At 41.1% G+C, this 24,792-nt stretch overlaps 1 protein-coding gene across 1 annotated transcript in view; it reads right to left on the bottom strand.

Moving 5' to 3' along the window:
* The window catches only part of CACNG3 (calcium voltage-gated channel auxiliary subunit gamma 3), a 108,381-nt gene that overhangs the window by 81,899 nt on the left and 1,690 nt on the right, over positions 1–24,792 (bottom strand). The gene's annotated exons all lie outside the window — the stretch shown is intronic.

The following is a 24,792-nucleotide window of genomic DNA, read 5'->3' as shown; positions in this document are numbered from 1 at the left end:
TAACTTAGGATGGTGTCCTAGAGTAGTGGTTTAGAGCCTACACTCTGGTGAAAGCCTGCCTGAATTTGCATAGTGGCTCCATTGTTTACCATCTGTGGGTCTTTGGAAAGGTTATGGTCACCTCTCTCTACACCTTGGTTTTGTTGTTTACTGGCTGTGGGTCCTGAGCAGGTTAGTTAATCTTGTTATAGTTTTGTTTTCCTCATCATTAAAAGAGTGAAGACAATAGCACCTATCTCAAAGTGTTGTCATGAGAAGCACATGAAAAAAGCATTCATGCTGGTCAGAACATGTAGCAACTGATCAATAATGGTTGTCTTTTATCATCATAATTATCTTTGGGTATCTATGCCCCATCAACTCCAAGATTGAATCACATGACTGGGACCTAAGCCAATCAGCCTTTGTCTGCAGTGATTGGTTCAATAATGAACATGTGACCTAATTGAAGCCAATAAAATGCACAGAGACTTTTGCCTGCTGGGAAAGAAATTCATGCTGTTATGCTGGGTTCAAGAATATAGCCCTCCTGTTCACAGTGGCTCATGCCTGTAATATTGGCACTTTGGAAGGCTAAGGTAGGGGGAGGATCACTTGAGCTCAAGAGTTGGACAGCAGCCTGGGCAACATAGCAAGACCCCTGTCTCTACCAAAAAAAAGAAAGTCAAAAAAATTAGCTGGGTATGGTGGTGCCTGTCTGTAGTTCCCTGGCTACTCCAGAGGCTGAGGCAGGAGGATCACTTGAGCTCAGGAGGTGGAGATTACAGCGAGCTGAGACTCTACTACTGCACTCCAGCCTGGGTGACAGAGTGAGACCCTGTCTCAAACAAACAAACAAACAACAACAAAACAGAATATAGCCCTGGGAGCTGCTGTTCCCCATCTTGAATCCCTGAGTATCCCATCCATTACTCTGAAATGGAGTCAACAGAGAAGAAGCAGAGGAAACAATGGTGAGAGATATAGTGTCCTTGTGAATTTGGTTCCCGCATATAGCCATACCTCTATTATTTCAGTATATGAGCCTATAGAACTTTTTCTCTCTTTCTGTCTCCCCATTTTTAAGTCAATTAGAATTTAGTTTTCTGTCACTTCCAACTGAATGAATTCTAGGTTATGCAACCATATTACTGTTCTGTTGTGACCTCAGACAAAATGTTCCCAAATTCTCCAGAACAAACTGGATCTGTTTTTGTTTGTTTGTTTGTTTTGTGTTTTTGACAGAGTCTTGCTCTGTTACCCGGGCTGGAGTGCAGTGGTGCAGTCTTGATCTCGGCTCACTACAACCTCCACCTCCCAGGTTAAAGCAGTTCTCATGCCTCAACCTCCTGAGTAGCTGGGATTATAGGCATGCACCACCATGCCCAGCTAATTTTTGTATTTTTAATAGAGACAGAGTTTCACCATATTGGCCAGGCTGGTCTCAAACTCCTGACTTCAAGCGATCCACCCACCTCAGCCTCCCAAAGTGCTGGGATTATAGGCATGAGCCACTGTGCCCGGCGGGGTCTGGTCTTGTTATTAGAATAAGCTCAGTACCTAGCACATTTTTCATCCCCAGTGTGTGGTCGCACAATTACAAATGATGATCCTTCATCTGAATGATGGGCATTTTAAGGACGAAAACAACATTGCCCTTTTCCAAATTATGGTTGAGAGCACAGGGCTAGAAACTAGTCAAGAGCTTCAAGCAGCAGCCCCAAGGCTGGAATGGAAATTAGCCAGAAACCATCATTTCAAATTCTAAAGGTCACCATTTATGAAAGGATACTTTAATGTTCACTCAAAACCAGATGACAAGTCAGAAATGGAAGGAGAGGGGGTTGAAATGATGGTTACACACAACTGGCTTTCCACGACCCAATAAACTCTATCTGTGCCTAATTAGACTGGCAGTGACCTCCCAATGTTGCATTCAGACTTTTAACAGCAGTTCATCTGTCACACAGAACCTTAGCTATTGGCCTTTCTCTGGTTGCCTCTGTTAGAATTAGCAGTGGTTGGAATGTACATGTTTGACTATTTCCTGATCAAAAAAGTATAGCTCCATATATATGGAAGTAATTAGACTAGATATCCCTCATGAGTTCTTGGGCAGTGCATTCAGTGGCCCTTTTAACATCCCCACTTGAGTGTTACAAAGGAAGCTGCAAACTCAACACTTTTAAAACCAGACTCACCCTCTCCCTATCACTAAACTTTTCATCCTAAAGGGGATCACTGTCCATCCAAAGGTTAAAGGCAGAAACCCAGATGTCTCTTGAGCTCATTCTCTCTTACCTTTACATGCAACAATCAGGAAATTTAGTTGATTCCAGCTTTCAAGCATCTACCAAAGTGATGGCCAACAAGTCCATTATTACTGCCATCTCCCTCATATAGGATTCTGTTATTGCTATGGGATTATTGCATTCATGTCTCTTAACCAGTCTGCAAATATTCCTCAGTTGGGCAAACTGGGTCACCCTTGTAATTCCAGCACTCTGGGAGGCAGAGGCAGGAGGATTGCTTGAGCCCAGGAGTTCAAGACTAGCCTAGGCAGCATAGTGAGATACTGTCTTTACAAAATGATAATAATAATAATAATAATAATAATAATAATAATAATAATAAATAAAATTATCCAGCTGTGGTGGTGCACCTCTGTAGTCTCAGCTACTCAGGAGGCTGAGGTGGGAGGATCGCCTAAGCCCAGGAAGTCAAGGCTGCAGTAAGCCGAGATTGCATCACTGCACTCCAGCCCAGTCAACAGAGTGAGACCCTGTCTCAAGAAAAATAAAAATAAAACTATTCCTTTTCCATTCCCTAGTCCATGTCCCACACTTCTGCCAGAATGAGTCTCAAAAATGAAAACCTGATTACGTTGGATCTTTAATTTTCTATTTTAATCTTTCCGTAGAATTTCTGTTTCCCCTAGAAGAAAGTCTTACTTACCGTGCCTCCCAAAGATCTGCATGACATGGCTCCTGTCTACTTCTGCAGTCTTGCCATTCTCCCCACTCACTGCAACCCTGCTCCAGTCATTATTGTATCCAGACCTTGGTACTTGCTGTTCCCTTTTCCTGGAACACCAACCCATCCCTTCATCTCTCTAACTTTTGTTCATCTTTCAACTCTTAAGAGTTGTGATTTTCCTTTTGGAAGATTTTTCTCTATTCAAGAAGGCAGCTTGGTAGATAAGAAGGAAAGCCATGGAGTCATATCATTTGAGTTCAAATTCTGTCTCAGATAATAGCTCCATGTGTGACCTTGGGCCAGTTGCTTAACCTCTCTGTGCCTAAGGTTTTTAATCTGTAAAATGGAGATATTAAGCATTGTTAAAAAAGGGTCAGATGTAATCATGTAAGTTATTTAGCATAGAAGCTGGCACATCAACTCTCAAACAGTGTTAGATATTATTTATTTATTATTATTATTTTCAGACAGAGTCTCCCTCTGTTGCCAGGCTGGAGTGCAGTGGTGCAGTCTTGGCTCGCTGCAGCCTTCACCTCCCAGGTTCCAGTGATTCTCCTGCCTCAGCCTCCCAAGTAGCTGGGACTACAGGCGTGTGCCACCACACACAGCTAATTTTTGTGTTTTCAGTAGAGATGGGATTTCACCATGTTGGCCAGGTTGGTCTCAATCTCCTGACCTTGTGGTCCGCCCGCCTCAGCCTCCCAAAGTGCTGGGATTACAGGTGTGAGGCACCGCGCCTGGCCCAGTGTTAGATATTATTATTATTATTTTACTTGTTACGCATGCATGTTCCCCCAAGGCTCTGTCTTTGGTCCTATTTTCTTATTTTTTACAGCCTTATTGGAAACTCTTATTCACATTCAAGATTCTGCCTCTTACCACCGATGATTTCCAAATGTGCATTTCCCAGACCATACCTCCTTCCATACTCCTAGAGTCTTCTCTCTCTAAAGTTATTGAAGTAGCCCACTGGCTTATCTCCTGCTTCCTTCTTATGTCTTAAAAATCTGTTTCTACCTGGGACCTGACCATACTTTAAAGTGATCAGTTAGCTAGGTGCTGTGGCTCATGTCTGTAATCCCAGCACTTTGGGAGTCCAAGGCAGGAGGATCACTTGAGCCAAGGAGTTGGAGACCAGCCTGGGCAACATAGTAAGATCTCCATCTCTATTTTATAAAAAGTAAACAACAGCCATACATACAACAAAAATACCATACATACATCAGTGTAGATCCTATTGCTCCTCTGCTTAAAACTCTTCCACGGTTTCCCTTTTATTTATTGATTGGAGTCTTGCTGTGTCACCCAGACTGGAGTGCAGTGGTGCAATCTCGGCTCACTGTAACCTCTGCCTCCTGGGTTCAAGTGATTCTCCTGCCTCAGCCTCCTGAGTAGAGTAGCTGGGACTACAGGCTTGTGCCACCACACCTGGCCAATTTTTGTATTTTTGGTAGAGACGGGGTTTCACCATTTTGGCCAGGCTGGTCTCAAACTCCTGACCTTAAGTGATCTGCCCACCTTGGCCTCCCAAAGTGCTGGGATCACAGGCGTGAGCCACCGCACTCAGCCCCCTTTACCTTTTGATCAGGGATTCTCAACCTCGGTACTCTTGACATTCGGGACTGGGTAATTCTGTGTTTTAGGGGCTGTCCTGTGCATTGCAAGGTGTTTAGCAGCATTCCCGATATCACCTGCTAGATCTGGTTGTGCTTCCCTGATCTCTTAACCAAAAATGTCTCAGACATCACCAAATGTTCCTGTCAAGAACCACTGCCTTAGTCTAAGCTCCAGATGCTTAATGATAATCTTCAAGGTCAATCCTAGATCACTTGCTGGTCCTGCTAGGCTGAAGTCAGTTCCACCCAAACCATATGGACTTAGGACAGGGTGACATGACAACTCCCCCCACCCCAAAAAAAATTAAGAGCACTGTTACCAGAAAAAGGAGGAATGGATGTGAGTTTGGCCAAAACAACAAACAAACAAAAACATTCATGGCCACATAACCCAGCCTCCCTTCAAGTGCCTATGTCTCCATTTCCAAGAATCAAGCCCTGGCATGGCCAAGAGAAATGTTAGTTCAGTGATAGCCCACTAGACCCTTCCATTCCCCCAAATTCTCCATCCTCACCCACAGTGTCTTTAATTATAGGTTAGAAGGTGGATAATTTATACATTTAAATTCCAATCCACCAAAAACTTGGTCAAAAATCTCAGTTTTTTGGCAACTTGCTTCATCTCACATATGAAGAATATCACCACAGATCTCAACTTTTTGTGGAGTGGTAGCTAAGCTTTGTCAGTTTTCATGAACAAAGATACAAGATGCTATGAATCCTCCAGGCTCTGTCCAACTTTATACCAGCAGGGTTGCATTTTAATCAAAGATGTCTCTTTCAGTGCCTGCTGAAATCTCATGTTGCCTCTTACGTCCCAGTGATGACGGAACAATGACTTATCTTCGCTGCAACTAAAGAGAAGTCAAAAAGATACCAGAACTCACCAAGGGACTGTTTCATTTCCCACTGGAGAAGAAAAGACAGAACTAGAAGGAAATCTTCTGATGAAAGTATGGAAATAGCTCTCTTAGTTTCTCTCCTCAACCATCTGAAGTTAGTCAACAGAATTAAAATACAGCTGTAGCAGAGGCATCTCAAATTTTTGGGTCTCAGGACTCCTTTACACTTCTGCAAATTATTGACCTTTTGCTCATGTGGGTTATATCTATTTAATATTTCCTATATCAGAAATTAACCCCCCAATCATAAAATATTTATTTTAATATTCATTTGAAAATAATGATAAACTTAATTTCATGTTAACATAAAAATTTATATAAAAGTAACTATATTTTCCAGAACAAAAAATTGTGAGAAGAATTGTTTTTACACTTTTGAGAGTCTCTTCAATATCTGGCTCAAGAGAAGAGAGATAGATTTTTATATCTACTTCTGCATTTAATCTGTTGCCCAATGTTGTTAGAGTTGAAATATATGATGAAAATCTAGCCTCACACAAGTTTGACGAATAGAGTAGTATCTTAATAGCCTTTGAAATAACCATGAATATTCTTTGATACTACACCAAAACTCGACACGTGGTAGTTTCTTAAAGGCTAGTTGCAATGTGGAGTCTGAAACCGTATTAACTTTTCATGCTCTACTATATGAAAATCCATTTTTCTAATCCTACATGTTGAATGGGTCTTTTAGCCAGGCATAACTTTGTACCATCATTCATTGGTCATTTGGAAAGTATTGTTTCACTGAGTTACGCATGTCTTCTAAAGTTGGCACATTTCATTACACAGTATAAAAACAAATCACATTGGCTCACAGGGCCAGACACAAGTTTTCCAAAATCCTAATTATCACTTGAAACCTTGAATTTTTATCCTTGGCAACAAATACTGTCAGTTGCTTTCTTTGAAGTGACAGGCTCACTTAGCTCATTTTTGAGAAAATGTCTGCCAAATACCCAAGCCTGAATAACCGTAATTTACCTGTCATTCTTTCAAGTAAATATGGTGTTTCATGGAAAAAAGCAGCTAGTTCAGCTCGCAACTCAGTCGCACAAGTGCCTTTGCTTGAGACCACCAGCACACTCTGGCTGAGATACTCAATGCATAGTTCTCACTTGGTTACAGACTGTATAAACCTAGCACTCAAGGTTTGAGATTTAATAAAATTGATGCTTTTTTATGGCTTCATCAGGGACATTTTTAAGTGAGGTTAGCATTTTCTTCCCCTGTGAGTGAGTGGTGATGAATACAATGAGCACTGAGCTACAGCCTTCCTTTGTGGTCAGGCTCCAACAGTTTTACCTACCATTGTTTTTGCCTCATAAGTGCAAATTCCAACACATTGAAAAAAGCAAATCATGTCTTTTTTTTTTTTTTTTTTGAGATGGAGTCTTGCTGTATTGCCCAGGCTGGTCTCAAACTCCTGGGCTTAAGCAATCCTCCCACTTCAGCTTCCTGAGTAACTGGGATTACATATGTGCACCACGATGCCCAGCCATATCTTATTATTATTCTGAAATAGTTTCAACCTTGCCAATCCCTTAAAGGATCTTAGGAAGTGCCCTTCTTATCCTAGGAATTAAAAGACCATCCTTTGAGGATGTTGAGCTATAACATCAGGATTGAGGACATTGGTTTTCAGATTTAAAGACCTAAGTTTGAATTCTACCTCTACCGCTTACTGGTTCGAGAATTTGGGACAATTACTTCTTTGAGTTCCATTTGCTCATTGGTAAAATGAGTCTAATAGCCCACAAGGCTGTTGGGAGGACAAAGTGAGATTATGTATGTGAGCACTCAGTAGGCACTTGCTGTTGTTAAGTGCTAATGGCTGCCTCATGTGGCTCATCTCGGGGATATTCTAGAACATCTATTCCTTAAGGTTTTGACTACCTTCATCAACCAGTAAGAAGTCAGGCCCAAGGTTTGTCATCAAAGGCCACAAATCTTGTTCCATGGTAGAGGCTCCATTAACTACATCACTGGCTTTGCCTCAGTCCTCCCTAAGGCTCCTGAAGATTCTGGGGGACTAACAGAGCAGTGGTAACCATGACCCGAGTGATTCCCTGCTGTTGGTGGAGCAATGCAGATGAGTAGATCCTGTTCAATCTATTTATCCCAGGAAAATGGTAATAACCAACACCAAAGTAGTACTTAATGTGCCAGGTACTGTTCTGGGTTGAACCAATATTAAGTGCCCATAACAACCCTATGAGTAAGTATAATGATAATCCCCCCCATTTTATAGATGAGGAAACAGAGACACAGAGAGGTTAAGTAATGTGCCAAAGTTGCACAGCCATATGTGGCTGATCTGAGATTTGAGCCCAAGCAATCTGGTGGTAGAGGTTGAGTTTTTTTGTTTTGTTTTTGTTTTTTTTTTGAGATGGAGTTTCGCTCTGCCGCCCATGCTGGAGTGCAATGATGTGATCTCAGCTCACTGCAACCTCCGCCTCCAGGATTCAAGGGATTCTCTTGCCTCAGCCTTCAGAGTAGCTGGGACTACAGGCATGCACCACCAAGCCCGGTTAATTTTTGTATTTTTAGTAGAGAAGAGTTTGTACCATATTGGCCAAGCTGGTGAGGTTGAGTTCTTAACTGCTATACTATACTGAGGAGGCAGTAAAAAAGGGAGAGGAGTTATTTTTCCAGAAAAGTGTTTCCTCCTGTACAGGGCTTGTGTTTAAAAAAGCCTAATTTTGCTCTTAAATGATCTGTTAAAAAAACTCCTTGAGTCCATCAGAAATGCCAGGAAAAATGAAAACTGTAGCAGAAAGCCCAAGTGTGATGCAAATAAATACATGGCATGATTTTGATCGACTGGTTAAATATTAGGCAACTCCATTTGGACATTTTTCTTGGAGTGACTCAGAGATTGTGACATTGAAACCACAAAGAGAAAAATGTAATCTCAGAAAATGACTCAGCTTCGCATTGAACATTATCTACATAATCAGAATAACGTTCATTGGTTTTCAAACTTCAGAATCGATCCATGGCCCAAGCATGGAAGACATTGATATAGTTATAGAATAGGATGCAACCAGAGTGAATCTGAGGATGAAAAAGTAAAAATACAGCTACAGACATGGGTAGGTGGAAGTGAAGAATGTGAACTTTCTCATTCTATAAAATGGGAAGTTAAGACAGTCTGTGCAAGGTGAATGAAAAAAGAAATGAAGATGTACGTTATTTTAAAAAATTAGAAAGCTAATCAATACAAAGGGAGGAGCAAGGTAATTTCCCACGTATCATGGCTAAATTCCCACCTATCATGGCAGGAAGTCAATAAATTATAAATCAAGAAATAAAGAAATGAACATATTTTGTAGGGATAAGGATGTAACCACCAGAAGGACTGAATAAAAAAATGGTTTAAAAAAGCTTGCTCTGGGCAATAGGACCTAGGGTGGGGAGACAGCAGCATGTCTGACATGGATGCTTCTCATGAAAAGCCCTTCCATATGATTTGATGTTTAAAATAGTGTGCATGAGGAACAGGAAACCAAACGCCGCATGTTGCCACTGATAAGTGGGAGCTAAATGATGAGAACACATGGACACATAGAGGGGAACAACACACACTGGGGCCTACTGGAGAGTGGAGGATGCGAGAAAGCAGAAGATCAGGAAAAATGGCTAAATGACTACTAGGCTTAATACCTGAGTGATGAAATAATCTGTATAACACATCCCCCATGACACAAATTTACCTATATAACAAACCTGCACAGGTATCCCTGAACTTAAAATAAAATTTAAAAAAAGCAATTACATTTAGTAATATTTCATATTACTAAATAGGCAGCAAGAAGAATAAAATGGACTTCTCTACTGATGTAGAAAGATCTCTAGGATGCTTTATTCAATGAAAAATAAATGGCAAGTTGAAAAAAATCTAATAAATTCAATTTACATGACAAAAATAGAAACAAAATAATGTAAAATAATGTGCATGATTAAATGTCTTAATAAATTGTAATATAATTGTAGGAAGATCTCTAGGACAGTTTATTAACTGAAAAATAAATGACAAGTTGAAAAAATTGAATAAATTCAACTTACATGACAAAAATAAAAATAATATAAAATGATGTGTATGATTAAATGTCTAATAAATTGTAAGATAATTGTTAAAAAGTTGTGGAGTGACTTATGAAGAATATGAACTGAAAGAGAAAAAAATGTACAGTCCCTAATCTCTTTGATTTGGTAGAGGAAAAAAAAATGAGATTTACTGGCTATTTACCAAACTAGAAGTAGATGTCATTTTGGGGAAAGGAGATGAGTTTATAGTGAGGGTACAAAGGAAGCTTTGTCCTGGCTAATTTGTTTTAAACATTTATATTGAGAACATGTTTTTGCATTACTTTCATGTTATGAAAAGTGTTTTAATTAACAAAGTACAATAGGAAAAATATAACACTGGAAAGAATATAGCAATAAAATATCCAGGATTTCTTTCTTTCTTTTTTTTAAAAAAAGTTAAAGATTAAAAAAAGAGAGAGAGAGAGAAAATGTATTATCACTCAGTGTGTCTTCATGGATTTCTAGGGGTAGGCTATTTTCATGTTCTCTTTCTCTTCTGCTTAAGGATGAGAAATCAGGATCTCTGAGCTCTGTTCCAGACCCGAGTACTTGAAGAGGTCAGTTCTCCTCTGTGTATGCTGCACAAGCCTTTTTGTGTGTTCGGCAAATGTGTTTCGAGCACCTACTGTGGGCCACGGGCACCTTGGGGACTCACAAACCCTAAGAGAACACTTTTGTGACACCCCTGCCATGACTCATCTAGGACCGATACCCTCTGCTGCAGGAGCCCAACGCCCTGCTCACCTGAGTGCAGTCTATCAGCGTCTTTCCTACACAGCTGTGAGCTTACCAAAGACAGGAACCATATCTGCCTTATTTTCTGCTAAGTCCTCAGGACCCAACACAGGGTCTAGCACATAGTAGCTGCTCAATAAGTACATCTGGTGAAGGAAACCCAGGCTGGAGGTCCCCCCAAATACAAATCACTCACTTTGCATCTCTTGTTGGATCTCCAGGCTGAGAGGGGGAAGCTGCACAGGAGGAAATACCAGCCTGAGCCAATGAAAGGTGAGAATCTGTGAGTTGGGAAGGGGCTGCCCAGTCGGAATGATGATTCTAGGAGCTTTGCAAGATTTGGTAAGGACTAGAAACTTCTACATCAACGTCATTTAAAAAAACCAAATTTTCCACAGCAAGAAGTGAAATACTGAAAAATAATGAGGGACCACGGACTTCAGTGTCTTCAGTGAAAGAAGGAAGACAGTGCTGATGAGGTGCTACTTCACTGCACCCAGTCATAGAGAGGGGGGAGGCAAAAGTGTTAAAAGTCTAGAGCTAAAGTACTTGCCTGAGGGAAGCAAGGGAGGTCATGGGACAAAGTACTCTTCCTGTCAAGCAGCAAATAGTGCAGTCGAGAAGAAGACTCAGACATGGCGAACTCAAGAGCTGTTCTTGGGCTCAAAATCCTTCAGAGGCTTCCAGTTTATTAAGACTCAAAGTCCTCAGACATGGCGAACTCAAGAGCCGTTCTTGGGCTCAAAATCCTTCAGAGGCTTCCAGTTTATTAAGACTCAAAGTCCTTACAATTCCCTTCAGGGCTCTACATGACCCGGCCTGCAGTATCCTAAACTGATCTGCTTCTCTCCTCCTCGCTCCCCAACTTCAGTCACATTGCTTTCCTTGAACACTCCAGGCACATTCCCTCCTCCAAGTCTTTGTGCTTGCTAATCCATCTGCCTGGAATGCCCTTCCCCCAGTGAGCCACTTGGATTTGCTTCTCACCTCCTTCATATTTTGAGTTAAATGTCACCTTCTCAGGGGAGCCTACCTTGACCACACCGTTTACAATTTCATCCCCGCCCACCCCAACACACCTTCTCTGCTTTACGGTAATTTGGAAGAAGTCCATTGTGCTATGCTAAGATTATCTCTTTCTGAAGCCAATGAGCGGTCACTGCAGCTGAGCCCCAGGGTTTCTAACTGGAAAATCATCCTGGGGTGGTCCAGAACTGATTTCCTTGGTCCAGACCTTATTATCTCCTGAAACCCAACCCCTGTCATCTCCCAACTGCTCAGGAGCTAAGCCATCACTCACCCAAGAGTGAAAAAGCAGAAAAGAGCAATTATTATGCTGCGCAGCAGACCTTTGGCTCAGATTAACATCATTGCCTCTTGATTTGATCTTTCTATTTTTCTCCAAACACCTAGAGCAATTTGATTGCCTGCCAGATTCATCTTTGGTGAAAAGTAACATTTTGAAAAATCAGGACTTACTTGGTAATACGTATTTTAGGGCACGTTAAGCTAATAAACAGCTAATTGGTTCTGCTGTCCTGTAATTTGCAAAGGGTCAAAATGATTTGTAAATCTACATCTATATTAACTGCTCTATGCCAAAACCAGTTTCTGCAGGTGACAGGAGACTTTTGTAATGAATGAGGTGATGGAAGGCACCTCAACAGTTACCTCAACATGGTTTTTTGGATCACTTTAATTTAACAGGTAGGTGTTATTGTATTCCAGGGTAGCTATGCATGATGTCAAACAGCATATGGTACACAATACAGAGTGGTGGAAATTCCACTTCCTAAATGTGCAGGTGACCAAATGTATATATAGACTCTTAGCCACAAGGAATAGAAACAGTGTCTGTGGGATTTGTGCACAATATGTCCATACAACATATATTTTCTTTTTTCTTTTTCCGAGTTTGCACCCAGGATACTGAGGGAATTTTAAAACACGACTGTTGAACTACTCTGGATAATCTTCATGGATAAAATGGAAAAAAAAAAAAAAATGAACAAATAACATTGAGATTTCCTTCCTTCCTTCTCTTTCTTTCTTTCTTTCTTTCTTTCTTTCTTTCTTTCTTTCTTTCTTTCTTTCTTTCTTTCTCTCTCTCTCTCTCTCTCTCTTTCTTTTTGAGATGGAGTCTCTCTCTGTTGCCTGGGCTGGAGTGCAATGGCACTATCTCAGCTCCCTGAAAACTCCGCCTCCCAGGTTTAAGCTATTCTCCCACCTCAGCCTCCCGTGTAGCTGGGATTACAGGTGCCCACCACCACACCTGGCTAATTTTTGTATTTTTACTGAGATGGGGTTTCACCATTTTGGCCAGGCTGGTCTCAAACTCCTGAAGTGATCCACCCGCCTTGGCCTCTCAAACAGCTGGGATCACAGGTGTGAATCACCGCACTCGGCTGAGATTTTCAAGACTGGAGAGCTAGACTCTCTCAAACTACAGGCTGCTGAATTGTAAACAATTGTGGTTGGAATTATAGGATATAGTATTAATAGGATAATTTGTAAGCACTTAAGAGTAAAACAGTAATTGTTAGGGATTAGTATAGGTTCACTAGGAGAAGCTTAAGGTAATTGAAATATCTTCCTTCTGGAAAAATAATTCAAGGTATATTTATTGAAGACCTACCATACACCAGACTGTGGTTCTAGGCTGGTGGTTCAGGGAAATGTCGCGGATAGTTTTTTGGGTGGCAATAAGATACATGACAACATTTCCTACAGCCTGCAGGCTAAAAGGTGGATAGACAGTGCTGGGCCTTGCCTGCCCAAATCTCAACCTAACTGCCCATTCCTGGCCCACTCAAGACCAAGACCAAGTAAGAACCAGGCCTGGTGGTACATTTGTATATTGCAAGTCTTGTACTTTGTACTTGTACAAAAGACGGTTTTGACTGTCGGAGTGCTGCATGAGAACCTGGCTGCAGATTCTCACTGTCTCTGTTACAGAGTCACCCAAGCCCAAAACCTGGAGGTGAGGGCAAGGGTAGGGTCTACTCATGCCTGACACAGAGTTTAAAGCCCAAAGAAGTCAAATAAATAATGTGCTCAAGTTTACTCCTCAGGAAGTGGAATAGCCACGGACCTGATGCCATCCCCACATTGGCAAACACCCCAACTCCAACGTAGAAGATGTGAGAACCCCAAATCATTTGCTCACCTGCATCCCATCAGGCTCCCTGTTCTTCTCACTTCCAAATCATTAGTATTACCTTTTTAAAGAAAAATTTACATTTGATCTCCAGAGGTGGTGTTTCTTCACAGCCTAGTGCTGTGACGTCTCAATTTTATTGGCTTTACCATTTATTTTCCTTGACCTTGCTTTCTGGATTAGGTATCAGAATTGGCAGAGGTTGGGTGAATTATTTTTCACAATATCTCCAGTGGTTGAGTGATTCAGAACCTCTGACTAACGCTGAGCTCTCCTTGACACAGGATTGAGCAGGTTGGAGGAGACCCAACCCACAAACCCACGTCCTTAAATTAAGGCAGTGTGGTGTGATGGTTAGGGTGGGACTGTGGTTTATATCCCAGCCTTGCCACTACCTAGCAGAGTGATCTTGTGCAGGCTACTTTACCTCTCTGAGCCTCCATCTCCTTACTGGTAGAACAGGACAGCTAAGTAGTAGACAGTGCTATGATGAGGCTCAATTGAGCCTGTTTATGTGAGGGGTTTATCCAAGGGCCCAGAATACAGTTAATGAGAAACAGAAGAAGGTACAGTTTAAATCCCAGCCCAGTCTTTACTAACCATGTGCAGTTTGTAAAATGGAGGTAATAATAGTATCTATCTCTCAAAGAAATCAAGAGGGTTAAATAATAATTGTAAAGTGCATGCTTAGAACAGTGCCTGGCATCTAGCATGTGTCTGTTAAATAAATGAATAAATGCTCAGGGCCTGGTCCAGATATGAGGCCGGGCATGGTGGCTCATGCCTGTAATCCCAGCAGTTTGGGAGGCCAAGGTGGCAGATTACTTGAGGCCAGGAGTTCGAGACCAGCCTGGTCAACATGGAGAAACCCTGTCTCTACTAAAAATACAAAAAATTAGCTGAGCATGGTGGTGCACGTCTGTAGTCCTAGCTACTTGGTTGGTTGAAGCACGAGAATCACTTGATCTCGGGAGGCAGAGGTTGCAGTGAGCCGAGATCACATCATTGCACTCCAGCCTGGGCAACAGAGCAAGACTCTGTCTCAAAAACAAACAAATGAATGCCCGATCTGCCACAATAATCATTGCTAGGCACATAGAAGGTATTCATGAAGTATTAGCTATTAATTATTTTTTCTAGGTGGGGCACAGTGGTTCAAACCTGTAATCACAGAACTTTGAGAGACCAAGGTGGGGGAATTGCTTGAGCCAAGGAGTTGAAGACCATCCTGGCCCGCATAGCAAGACCCCATCTCTACAAAAAATTTAAAAAATAGCCGGGCGTGGTGGTATGTGCTGGTAGTCTCAGCTACTCATGGGACTATGGTGGGAGGATCCTTTGAGCCCAGGAGGTCGAGGCCGCAGTGAGCTCTAATTGCACCACCGAACTTCAGCCTGGTCAATAAAGCAAGACCGTGTCTCAAAACGATTTTGAAAAGTAAAAATTAAGAAATTAAAAATAATTATTTTCCCTAGTTACTTGGCACCTGTTTCTGGGGTTCTCATGGCCCATCCTCTCCCTCTCCAGCTTCCTCGGAAACAGCTCCCAAGATCCATAACACAATTTCACCTGCTGACTGATCCCAGGAAGAAGGGCAGACTTGCCCTGGAAGTGAGCCACCTCATGCAAATCCAGCAGGTAAGCCACAGGTGGGGTTCCTGTCTTGCAGAGCGCTCTCTTAGGCTGGAGGGCTTTTAGTAATAGACATTGTCGTTCATCTGTACCATTTTGGAAAAAGCTTCAGCAGACCCACAAAACAGTAGTCAAATCCTGAATTCTCCTTCTCCTTCTTTATCTCTGCTTTTCCAGAATCTCACTGGCTCATGTGTTCTTTGTCCATAATTGTTAGTGCTACTTAGGGTATCATTTTCCCTCTTTGTCTTCCTTGTGTTTCTCTGGCATTTCTTGTGTACAGTCACACCTTTGATTACCATCTGTGTTTGGATGACCCTAGGTGTCACCCTCAGTTTCACTTCTGTTCTAAGCTCTCTCTTTGTGATTTGTTACGTTTTGGAGTATGAGACTCTTTCATAGAAGTGCCCATTCATGTATCTTTCATGAAGTTTCATAAGCATACTGAACCTCATCCATGGAGCTAAATGGCACAGTATTTGTACCTAGACTCCCAACACCAGCTGCCTGTTGTGGGTCACCCACTGAGTAGCTGTGTCTGACAGAGTCTACTATCAAACTCATCTATAGTGTTCCTTTCTTTTTATTGTCAGTAGAAACACTGGCTCCCAAGGCTTTCTTCTTTTGTCAGCCCTAGCAGATACTGTTCCCTGTGTACCTGGACAGGGGCTGCATTTTCCCGGACACCATGAGAGAAGGGAAAAATCAGAACTATGTGAGAGTTCTCTGGGAAAGAAAGAATATCTGATCACATGAAGGGTCTGTGATAAAGGCAGATGGTGCGAGAAAAAAGAAAAGCAATTCAAAACTCTTGGAAAAACAAATAATCCTTCTAGAAATAGAATGTTATTATAGATTCCTACATGTCTCTGCAGTGAGATATAGCAGGGTTTGGCAAACTTTACTTTTTCTGGAAAAGGCAAGATAGTAAATATTTCAGGCTTTGCAGGCCAAGCAGCAAAACTGAGGATGTTATATAGAAATACAAATGACAAAAAAGAAAACAAGTTTCTATAAATTTTTTATTGACAACATTTAGGATTATGGATTCTAGAATTTGCATTTTATGTCTTTTTTATTTGTCACAAAATATTGCATATTACTTAGTTTTTCAACCATTTTAAAATGTACAAAATATTTTTAGCTATGGGCAGTCCAGAAGCAGGCAATGGGCTAAAGTTGGCCTAGTCATAGTTTGTCAAGCCCTGAGACATAGCTACACATCATTATATATATATATATATATATATATATATATATATATAGATAGATAGATAGATAGATAGATAGATAGATAGATATAGATATAGATAGATAGATATATAGATATGTCACTGAGTGAGCTAGCTTTCTTTTTCTTTCTTTTTTCTTTCTTTCTTTCTCTTTCTTTCTTCTTTTTCTTTCTTTCCTTCTTTCCTTCCCTCCTTCCTTCCTTCCCTCTTTCCCTCCCTCTCTCCTTTCCTTCCTCCCTTCCTTCCTTCTTTTCTCTTCCCTTTCTTTCTCTCTTTCTTTCTTTCTTTCTCTCTTTCTTCCTCTTTCTTTCTTTCTTTCTTTCTTCCTCTTTCTTTCTTTCTTTCTTTCTCTCTTTCTTCCCCTTCCTTCCTTCCTTCCTTCCTTCCTTCCTTCCTTCCTTCCTTCCTTTCACAGAGTCTCACTCTATCACCAGGCTGGAATGTAGTGGCATGATCTCCTGGGCTCTAGTGATCCTCCTACTTCAGCTTCCTGAGTAGCTGAGATTACAAGAGCATGCCAGCATACCTGGATAACTTTTTTTGTATTTTTTGTAGAGATGGGGGTCTCACTATGTTGCCCACACTGGTCTCAAACTTTGGGGCTCAAGTGATCCACCCTCCTTGACCTCTCAAAGTTCGGGGATTACAGATGTGATCCACCGTGCCCTGCAGAGTTTTCAACTATTAAAATTTCTGAGACAAAGCATGATGACATTATTTATGTTTATTGATGGGTCTCAATTTAGTGGGATATAAACATGCACCAGTTTTAGTTTGGTTTCAACTGTGTTATATCAAATCCTTCATTTCCTTAATGACAGTTTAGGCAGATTTCATAACTTCCCAGTCACTTTTGGTTATTAAAACTTCCAGTTTGTCTAACATTTCAAATTGCATGTTGAATTCAAATCACTAGCCCTGCTCCTTCCTCCTTTAGATTCTAGCACCTTCTGTATGTATGTTTCTGCAGAGAGCAGGAAGAAAGAAAAGGCCAACATGCCACTTCACGTAGACGGGCAAGGCTGTAAACCTTTCTTGTTTGCTGCCACTGCTTCTCTGGCTGACATCAATGGCCAGGCACTCTGTATAGCAGGGATCTGCATGCTGACTGTCTTGCGGAGTCACATGCATTGGTTATTGGAGGGTCCTATGGTACCTTCCCACTGCAACTTCCTTTCCTGGTGTGGAAGCTCTGACTCTGGTCTAGTCTTTTCCATCCTGCCTGACTCCTTCCACTGAAAACATACAGCCCCATGTTGCTGAGACTGTAGTTGACCCATACAGTACCCTGTGAACATTTATTATAGACCCTCCCCGCTCTGGATAGACTCAGTTCTGAACCAAGGTGCATGGTTTGGTGAGCGGAGCATGGGCTAACTCAGCCCCTACTCTACCCCTCAGCCAGGCAGCCTCGTATAGGGCAACATCTTCACAAACATTGTGCAGCCAGGTTAGGGTTTTCTTGGTTAATGGGCTGCTCTCTCAGATGAGATATGAACACAATGGCAGCAGCTCAGCTACCCACTGGCAGATCCAGTCCACACACAGAGCTTCACCATTCCAAACAAGCTGCTCCACTCCCATGCCTCCTCTTAGGTCTGTGTTTCCTCCAAGCCCCTTGCTATGTGGGCACATGAGCAGCCATGCTGCTTAAGCAAGTGTCCAATCCAGCGCCCAATCATTATGAATGATTCTTCTTGGAGCCACGGGTACCTCATTTAGGAACAAAAGTATTGGGAGGGAAGAGAGAACTTGTATAAGAAAGCTAACTTATTGTTTGTCTTAGCAAATGGATCTTGTGTAGAAATGCATAAATCAAGAACTAATGGTCAACATGTTATTTAGAGGTAAGAAGGAATGAAGGAAGCACAAGAACTAAAACAGAAGCAGTTGATGGCACTTGCTACTTTCATTTCCCCATTTCACAGGTAAGTAAGTTAATGCTCAGAGGGTAGGCAACTTTCATGGTCTCACAATCAGTAAACAACAGGATCTACATAAGCCCCCAGGTTCACCTGCTCCAAAAGCCCCTGCTATATCCCATATTCTCTGTGGTCTTTTATTAACTTAGTAAAGACCTATTTGTTCCTATGTTGAAAAAGTGTGCTGTGGCAGGGTTATAAGATGGGAGAAAATTAAAACAACCTGTGGTTTTCTACACTTCTGTTTAAGCTCAGAAACATTGTTTTCATTGTGCGATGCCTCCATATGTCAAAGAAATTTTAAATTATTAAAAACATAATTCTCCTAAAATACATAGTGAGCTCATGTCAAGTTTTGTTCAATTCAGCAATGAGGAAGCCAGCAGAATGACAAAACTAGTTCAAAGGGGATGTTCTATTTTTTTCAGTGAAAAAAATTTTGAAATAAGATCACTAAATTAATATAAAACTGATTAATATTCAAGAGAGGAGAGAATGAATCCACAACATTTGGGGTTATCTCCTCTAATGAATGAAAATCACATGCACATCTACTGAACAAAAAATTACGTGCATTTTCTCAGTTTTCTACAAGTAAATATCTAACTATGTAGCGACCAGGCCTGAATCTGTACTAAAAGCTAAGTCAATCAAAGTTGCATTTCCCCAGAGGGTCAGATGAACCTTTGGGTAAGCTTGTTTCACTGTGCTCTATGTGAACATTAAAAGAACACAGTCATCTTTTTGCCTAATTTCTTGTTTTATTTTTTTCTTGACACACACTAGTTATCCATACAAATAACCTACGCTGGTCACCCAACCTTGGAATGAAGGTCACTTGTCTTTATTCTAATCCAGAAGATAAAATTTCAGAGAATGAAACAACTGAAAGTATTTTCAAGGCATCTACTTCCTAAGGTAGGTGGAATCCCACAGTCAGGTAGAAGATTGGATTTAAGGAAGAAAGAAGAGGGGTGAGTTTCTTTTCAACAATGATGATAAGACTAGGAATGAGATTTAAAATATTTAACAACCAATGGGACCCAAGACCAGACAATCAGAATGAATGGTTTTTTAGGGCCAGAGCAAGGTCACAATGACATCTGTGGAGCCAGGTCTCCACCCTTCACCTAATGGATCTGAGAGGCCCCAGTAAGGCCTAGGGTAGGTGCAGTGGTGGTGGGGAGTTCGTGGAAGACTTGGGCCAGATGTTGTTTATCAAGACATAGGAAAGTATTTTAACATTTTAACAACCAGTATGGCACTATGGACACATTGTGCCATGACTATTAGTCATGTTCATACTCCGACCTCTACCACCTGCCCAATCCTGACTCAACCCTCAAACACAGTCAGGGTCACTCACACCCATCCTGCCTTAAGACACCAGCCCACTTCTCTCTTCCATCTGGCTTTCAGGCTTTAGTGGCAAGGAGGAAGAATACAGAAAAAGGAACTGGGAGAAGGTCAGGAGTAGGGAAGAGAGTAAGAGAACTCCAGCACATTCTGAACCCATGTCTAAGGGAGGATGCAGCATTAAATCTAGGACTGCAGGTGCAGAAGTGATGACTGCGTACTGTTTCTAAGTTTTAGGGGTAGAGCAGTGCCCCAACAGATAAGAATCCCTGTCCTTACAGATTCTATATTCTACTTGGGGGAAGACAGGAGATATGAAAAGTATGAACTAACATGTACAAAAGCACCTAGCACAGGGCTTGGCACACAGAGAATACTTAATAAATGTTATGTCTCTTCCTCACCTCCATCCTCAACCACATCTTTGCAGCTTCCCTGAAGGTTTCCAAACACATAAATAAAGCTGGAACCCCATCTGGCTAAAAAAGTCAACCATCTGGAGATTTGGAAATATGGGAGAACTTCTAATGACTGGCTAATTTTTTCCCCCAGTTTTCCAGCCAGATGTTTGATGTCATCCTGGTCCATCTGTAGCAGAAATATCAGTTATTGTACCTCTTCGTCATAACTTTAAGTTCCCTGTTTTAAAATCCTAAATAAGTAGTCTTTCTTTTCTTAGTATTTTTTTAATTAATTGAAAAAGTGATTATTGACTAATAAAATTCAGGAATAAAATATAAAAACATCAGAAATTTATATTAAAAGTGTCATTTAGGTAATTTACAAGGCTGAAAACTGGCAGCCCGGGGCCAAATTCAGCTACAAGGTAAATTTGGTTTGGCTAGTATCGTATTCTTAAGAAGTTGAAAGAGTTGCCTGCATTTAAAAATCAAAAGATTTTACATCTGGCTTTTCTTTACTTGGAATATTGGGCCACACTTGGTGTCCATTTCTCCAAGGTAAACGTCAACTCAAGCCAAGTAGTAGTCATCTTTCAGATGGGGCTTGTGCTTTCCAGTTTGCCACAGTCCTCACCACTCCTTATTGCCCCATACTGAGACCAAGTTTCAGTAACCATACATCTTCTCAAATCTACTGTTACCCACCTCCAAACCTGCTTAGAATTGAGCTAAGAGGATTGGGAAATGCTTGTTTCATACTTTACATTAGCTGCCTCATCTACACAAACATTTGGATTTGTTACTCTCTAATCTTATCTGAAGTTCTCATTTTAGAATTGGGTAAACTAAAGTCCAAAGAGGGAAAATAACATTCACAATTCACATACTGTTAGTGATGGAAATGGGATGAACACTTAGGGTTCCTCACTACTAGTCTGGTGGTCTTTCTGCTATCTGAATACATTGCTTTGATTGTCTCCAGGACTTCACGAGGTTTTCCTAATGAGGGAGTCACATATTGAACATGTTCTCATTCCAATTCACAGGTCACTATTGAATACATGCAGCAGGTTAAGGCTCTACTTTGTGAATGCCTCCCGTGCTTTCCAGATAATGAGTCAGTTGTTCGTGTTGGTTTCCCAGTGTGGGTGTCTCTACACAGGTCAATTGTCTCTCCATGCAAAGCGTGTCCTTTGCTGCCTCTGAGTTTGTGTGTGTCTGGTGGCTCCTGCGTCCCTGCCGATGCTGCACAGGCACACTGAGTGTTCTGAAATCTGAAACTTCTGAATGGAAAAACCCATGTGCCTGGGCATTTTCGCAAGTTAGTGTTTGTACCAGTAGCAGGCTACCCACCAAAGCATGAATTAATGTTTTCTAGCAAATACTCAGAAAGGCAGCATGACTAAGGTTAAGTATTGCCTGCTGAGTTTAGGTGTGTGACCTTAGGCAAGTTATGTAAATTCCCCAGGGCTCAGTTTCCTCATCTGTAAAATGAGGGTAATAATAGTATCTGCACCACTGAGCTTCTTTGAAGATGAAAGAGTTAATTTTTCAAAATTCTTAGAACAGTGTGAGCACATATTAAGTGCTAAATGTAACGAATATTCTAGTAGGGTAGCTTATCTTTTCTTAGGTATTTTTTTGAGGGTTGAAAAAGCGATTATTGACTACTAAAGAGTAATTCAGGAGTCAAATATAAAAATATCAGAAATTTGGATGAAAAATGCCATTTAGGTAATTTACAAGGCTCAAAACTGACAGCCCATGGGCCAAATTCAGTTACAAAGTAAACTTGGCTTGGCTGATCATGTCAGTCAAGGAGGAGAAGGATATAACCTGCCTACAGAAATGAAAACTGGAAACATCCTTCTCCTCCTTGAGTGACGTGATCATCCTTATAACAGGTAGTCATCCTCAGGCCCAGTGCAAATATCAATACCTGTTGGCTTTAACATCATAATTGCTTGGAGCACCTTTAGAAAACTCAGATTTTCGTGGTATACCTCAGACCTATGGAAGCACGGAATCTAGTTATGGAGCCCCTGATAATCTGATTTTTTTAAGGTTCCTCATGAGAATCTGATGACCAGCCAAGTTGGGAAACAATTGATGTAGTTTGCTTATACTTGAATATCTTTGGTGTTGGAAGACCCATCACCTCCCAAAGCTTCCCATTCCACATTGGATAGTTATTTATATTGAGGTAAAACCTATTTTCCTCTAGCTCATACTTCTATCTTTTTGAGGCCACATAGAACATTTCAAATCTCTCTTTCATATGACAGCTCTTCAGATATTTGCAGACAGCTGTCATGTTCTCCTTGGCATTCTCTTCTTTTGGATAAAATAATCACATTGTCTCATGGCTCTTTAAAAAAGTACAGAAGAACGAACTTTTTAAATTTGACCTCTAAGAAAATGGAGTTACAAAAACCTCCCAGTTTTCCCTTGACACTTAAAGCACCAGAAGATGAGGATGTTGAGGCTCAGGGGTAGGTAAGAAATACTGAATGGGAAAGGACTGTCCATCTTCATTCTACCAGAGGACGGAAATGCCTGGAATGGATGCTACCAACTGCATGTGTCTTCCCATGCAGAAATCAGAGGCTTCTGCAAATTCCTCAAACACTTGATGTGTTTAGTACATTGCAACAAATCTTGTCTTCAAATTTCAACCGGGACCCATCTAGGTGTTAATTACATGGGTGCAGCCATAGCTACTATTTTATTGTGATCCACTGTGATTTGTGCATCTTACTGTATTTAATACTTCAAAAAAGTGAACAACAACAAAAAAAAGTCAGGCCAAGTTGTATGGGGACTGCAACACAGTTTCTGGATAGAATTCACCTGCCCAAGGATATGTCTTCAATTCATCCAATTTCTTCTTGATTCAGTTTCTCACTTCTCCCACTAAGCCTGCAGAATGCCTGGGTGGGGTTTTAATTCCTTGTACAAACTGTGGGTGTAGGACATGATGTTGGAAAAAAGAGAAACCATCAGTTGAGAAATTCTTAGCAAGGGTTTAGAAATTTTTAGGTCCTACCTCTGCCCTTATAGCTATATGTATATTTTCATAGATCACAAGGAGCAAAGTCAAACTTCATTTTTAATTGTGCATTCTCAGGTTTGATTCCCAGAGGCAGAAGAATTGGAAATGGCTAAAGCACAGTACACATATGTGCCATTTTTGGCTTGGAGGAACCTTAGAATTTTTATGCCATCTCTAGAACCGTGTAGATATTGCAACATCCACCAAATCAGTTTTACAAAAGATAATTCAATTCCTTATAGTCGATATAAGAAAGGGAAAATATGGAATTTCCCTGAGGTAAATGACTTCACCATACACAATCACAAATGCTCACAAATATCTGACTTTTGTCATTGTTTAGGAAATAATTATCTAGAATTTCTGTCAGTGCATTGAATACAGTATAAGCTTTAGATAGTGTTAATTCAAGACCACCTAATCCAAACGTATCATTTCCCAGATGAATAAACTGAGAGTTGGAGAGGGTAAATGTCTTAGCCAAGGTCACAGCGATACTTTGCAGCATTACCCAGGTCTTCTGACTTCACATGATCCTTGCTGCATTAAAGGTGGCCCTTTCCTACATGGGCTTCCCACCAGTTGCAAATTTGTTTTAGAAACAGAATCAATTGTAGTAGCGCTACAGTCAGGAGAGCAGTTGTTCAAAGTGTCAGGACATGGGAAGAAGGCCAGATAATGATGCAATATTACACTGGCAAGTGATGTCATAGCATGATTTCCTAAGCGATTTACATAAATGCAAGTTCTCAAGAAGCCCTGACAAATGCCAGCCAGTGGAAATGCAGTGTGAAGAACCAATGGCAAGCAGGGGAGGGGACCATACAGGAAACCCAGACTTCCTTGCCCACGACGGTGACAAGCTTCACAGATTTCTCAGAAGCCTAAGAAAACCCCTACTGCCCCTCTAATCCAGTGACTTCCCTTAGGCATGTAGGCTCCAAAGAGCTTTGATTTTCTTTCTTATCTTTCTATTTACTCCCAATGATATCCAAGCATTGCCTACTGGTGCTGAGAGTGACTTCTGGTGTGGCAAAAGCAAGTTTAATAGTGTGGTAGGCTACAAAAGGACTTTACATTTTTAAATTGTTCTGTCTTCCTCATTATAATTTAGAACTACTCTCCTAATTTTCAGAGCTAGAAGTGATGAACTGCTATTCTTGGAGAATCAGTCTTTTGTAAATGTCATGGAAATATCTTGTTTTGAGTTTGGGAATGATTTAGGAATGAAGACAGGTGGATACAAAATACCAAGACTTCAGTTTTGTTGTGATGCAAACTAATAAAACATGTATCAATAAGGATTTTTTTTTTCCTTAAAATGTGTGCATAGGGTGTGGGTGGGAGTAGGGGTTTACATATGTTACCCTGTTACTGATTGGCAGTGGAAGTTCATGACAATATCTAGTTACAGCAAACTCAGGAGAAACTGATGAGTCTATGTTGAGAAATAAGGAAATAGCTCAGAATGTGCCAGACCAGGTCAGGATCTCTCTCTCTCTTTCTCTCTCTCTCTGTCTCTCCCTCTCCCTCTCCCTCTCTCTCTCTCCTCACTTCCTTCCTCTTGTCCCTTCTCCTCCCTACCCTCCCCCTCCCTTCAAAATCCAATTTAAGCAGAGTTAAAGACCCCATCTCAAGCCAGAGATCCAAGCAATTGACAATATGCCTAGGGATTTTGGATTTGAAGACTTTTCTAAACTGCAGAAGCTGCCTAGAGTGTGACAAAATCTCATCTTATGA

The sequence above is a fragment of the Piliocolobus tephrosceles genome, chromosome 17 (genome assembly GCF_002776525.5).
Source record: "Piliocolobus tephrosceles isolate RC106 chromosome 17, ASM277652v3, whole genome shotgun sequence".
Classification (NCBI taxonomy): domain Eukaryota; kingdom Metazoa; phylum Chordata; class Mammalia; order Primates; family Cercopithecidae; genus Piliocolobus; species Piliocolobus tephrosceles.
The sequence above is the reverse complement of the archived record's forward strand: the minus strand, read 5'-3'. Positions and strand labels throughout refer to the sequence as shown.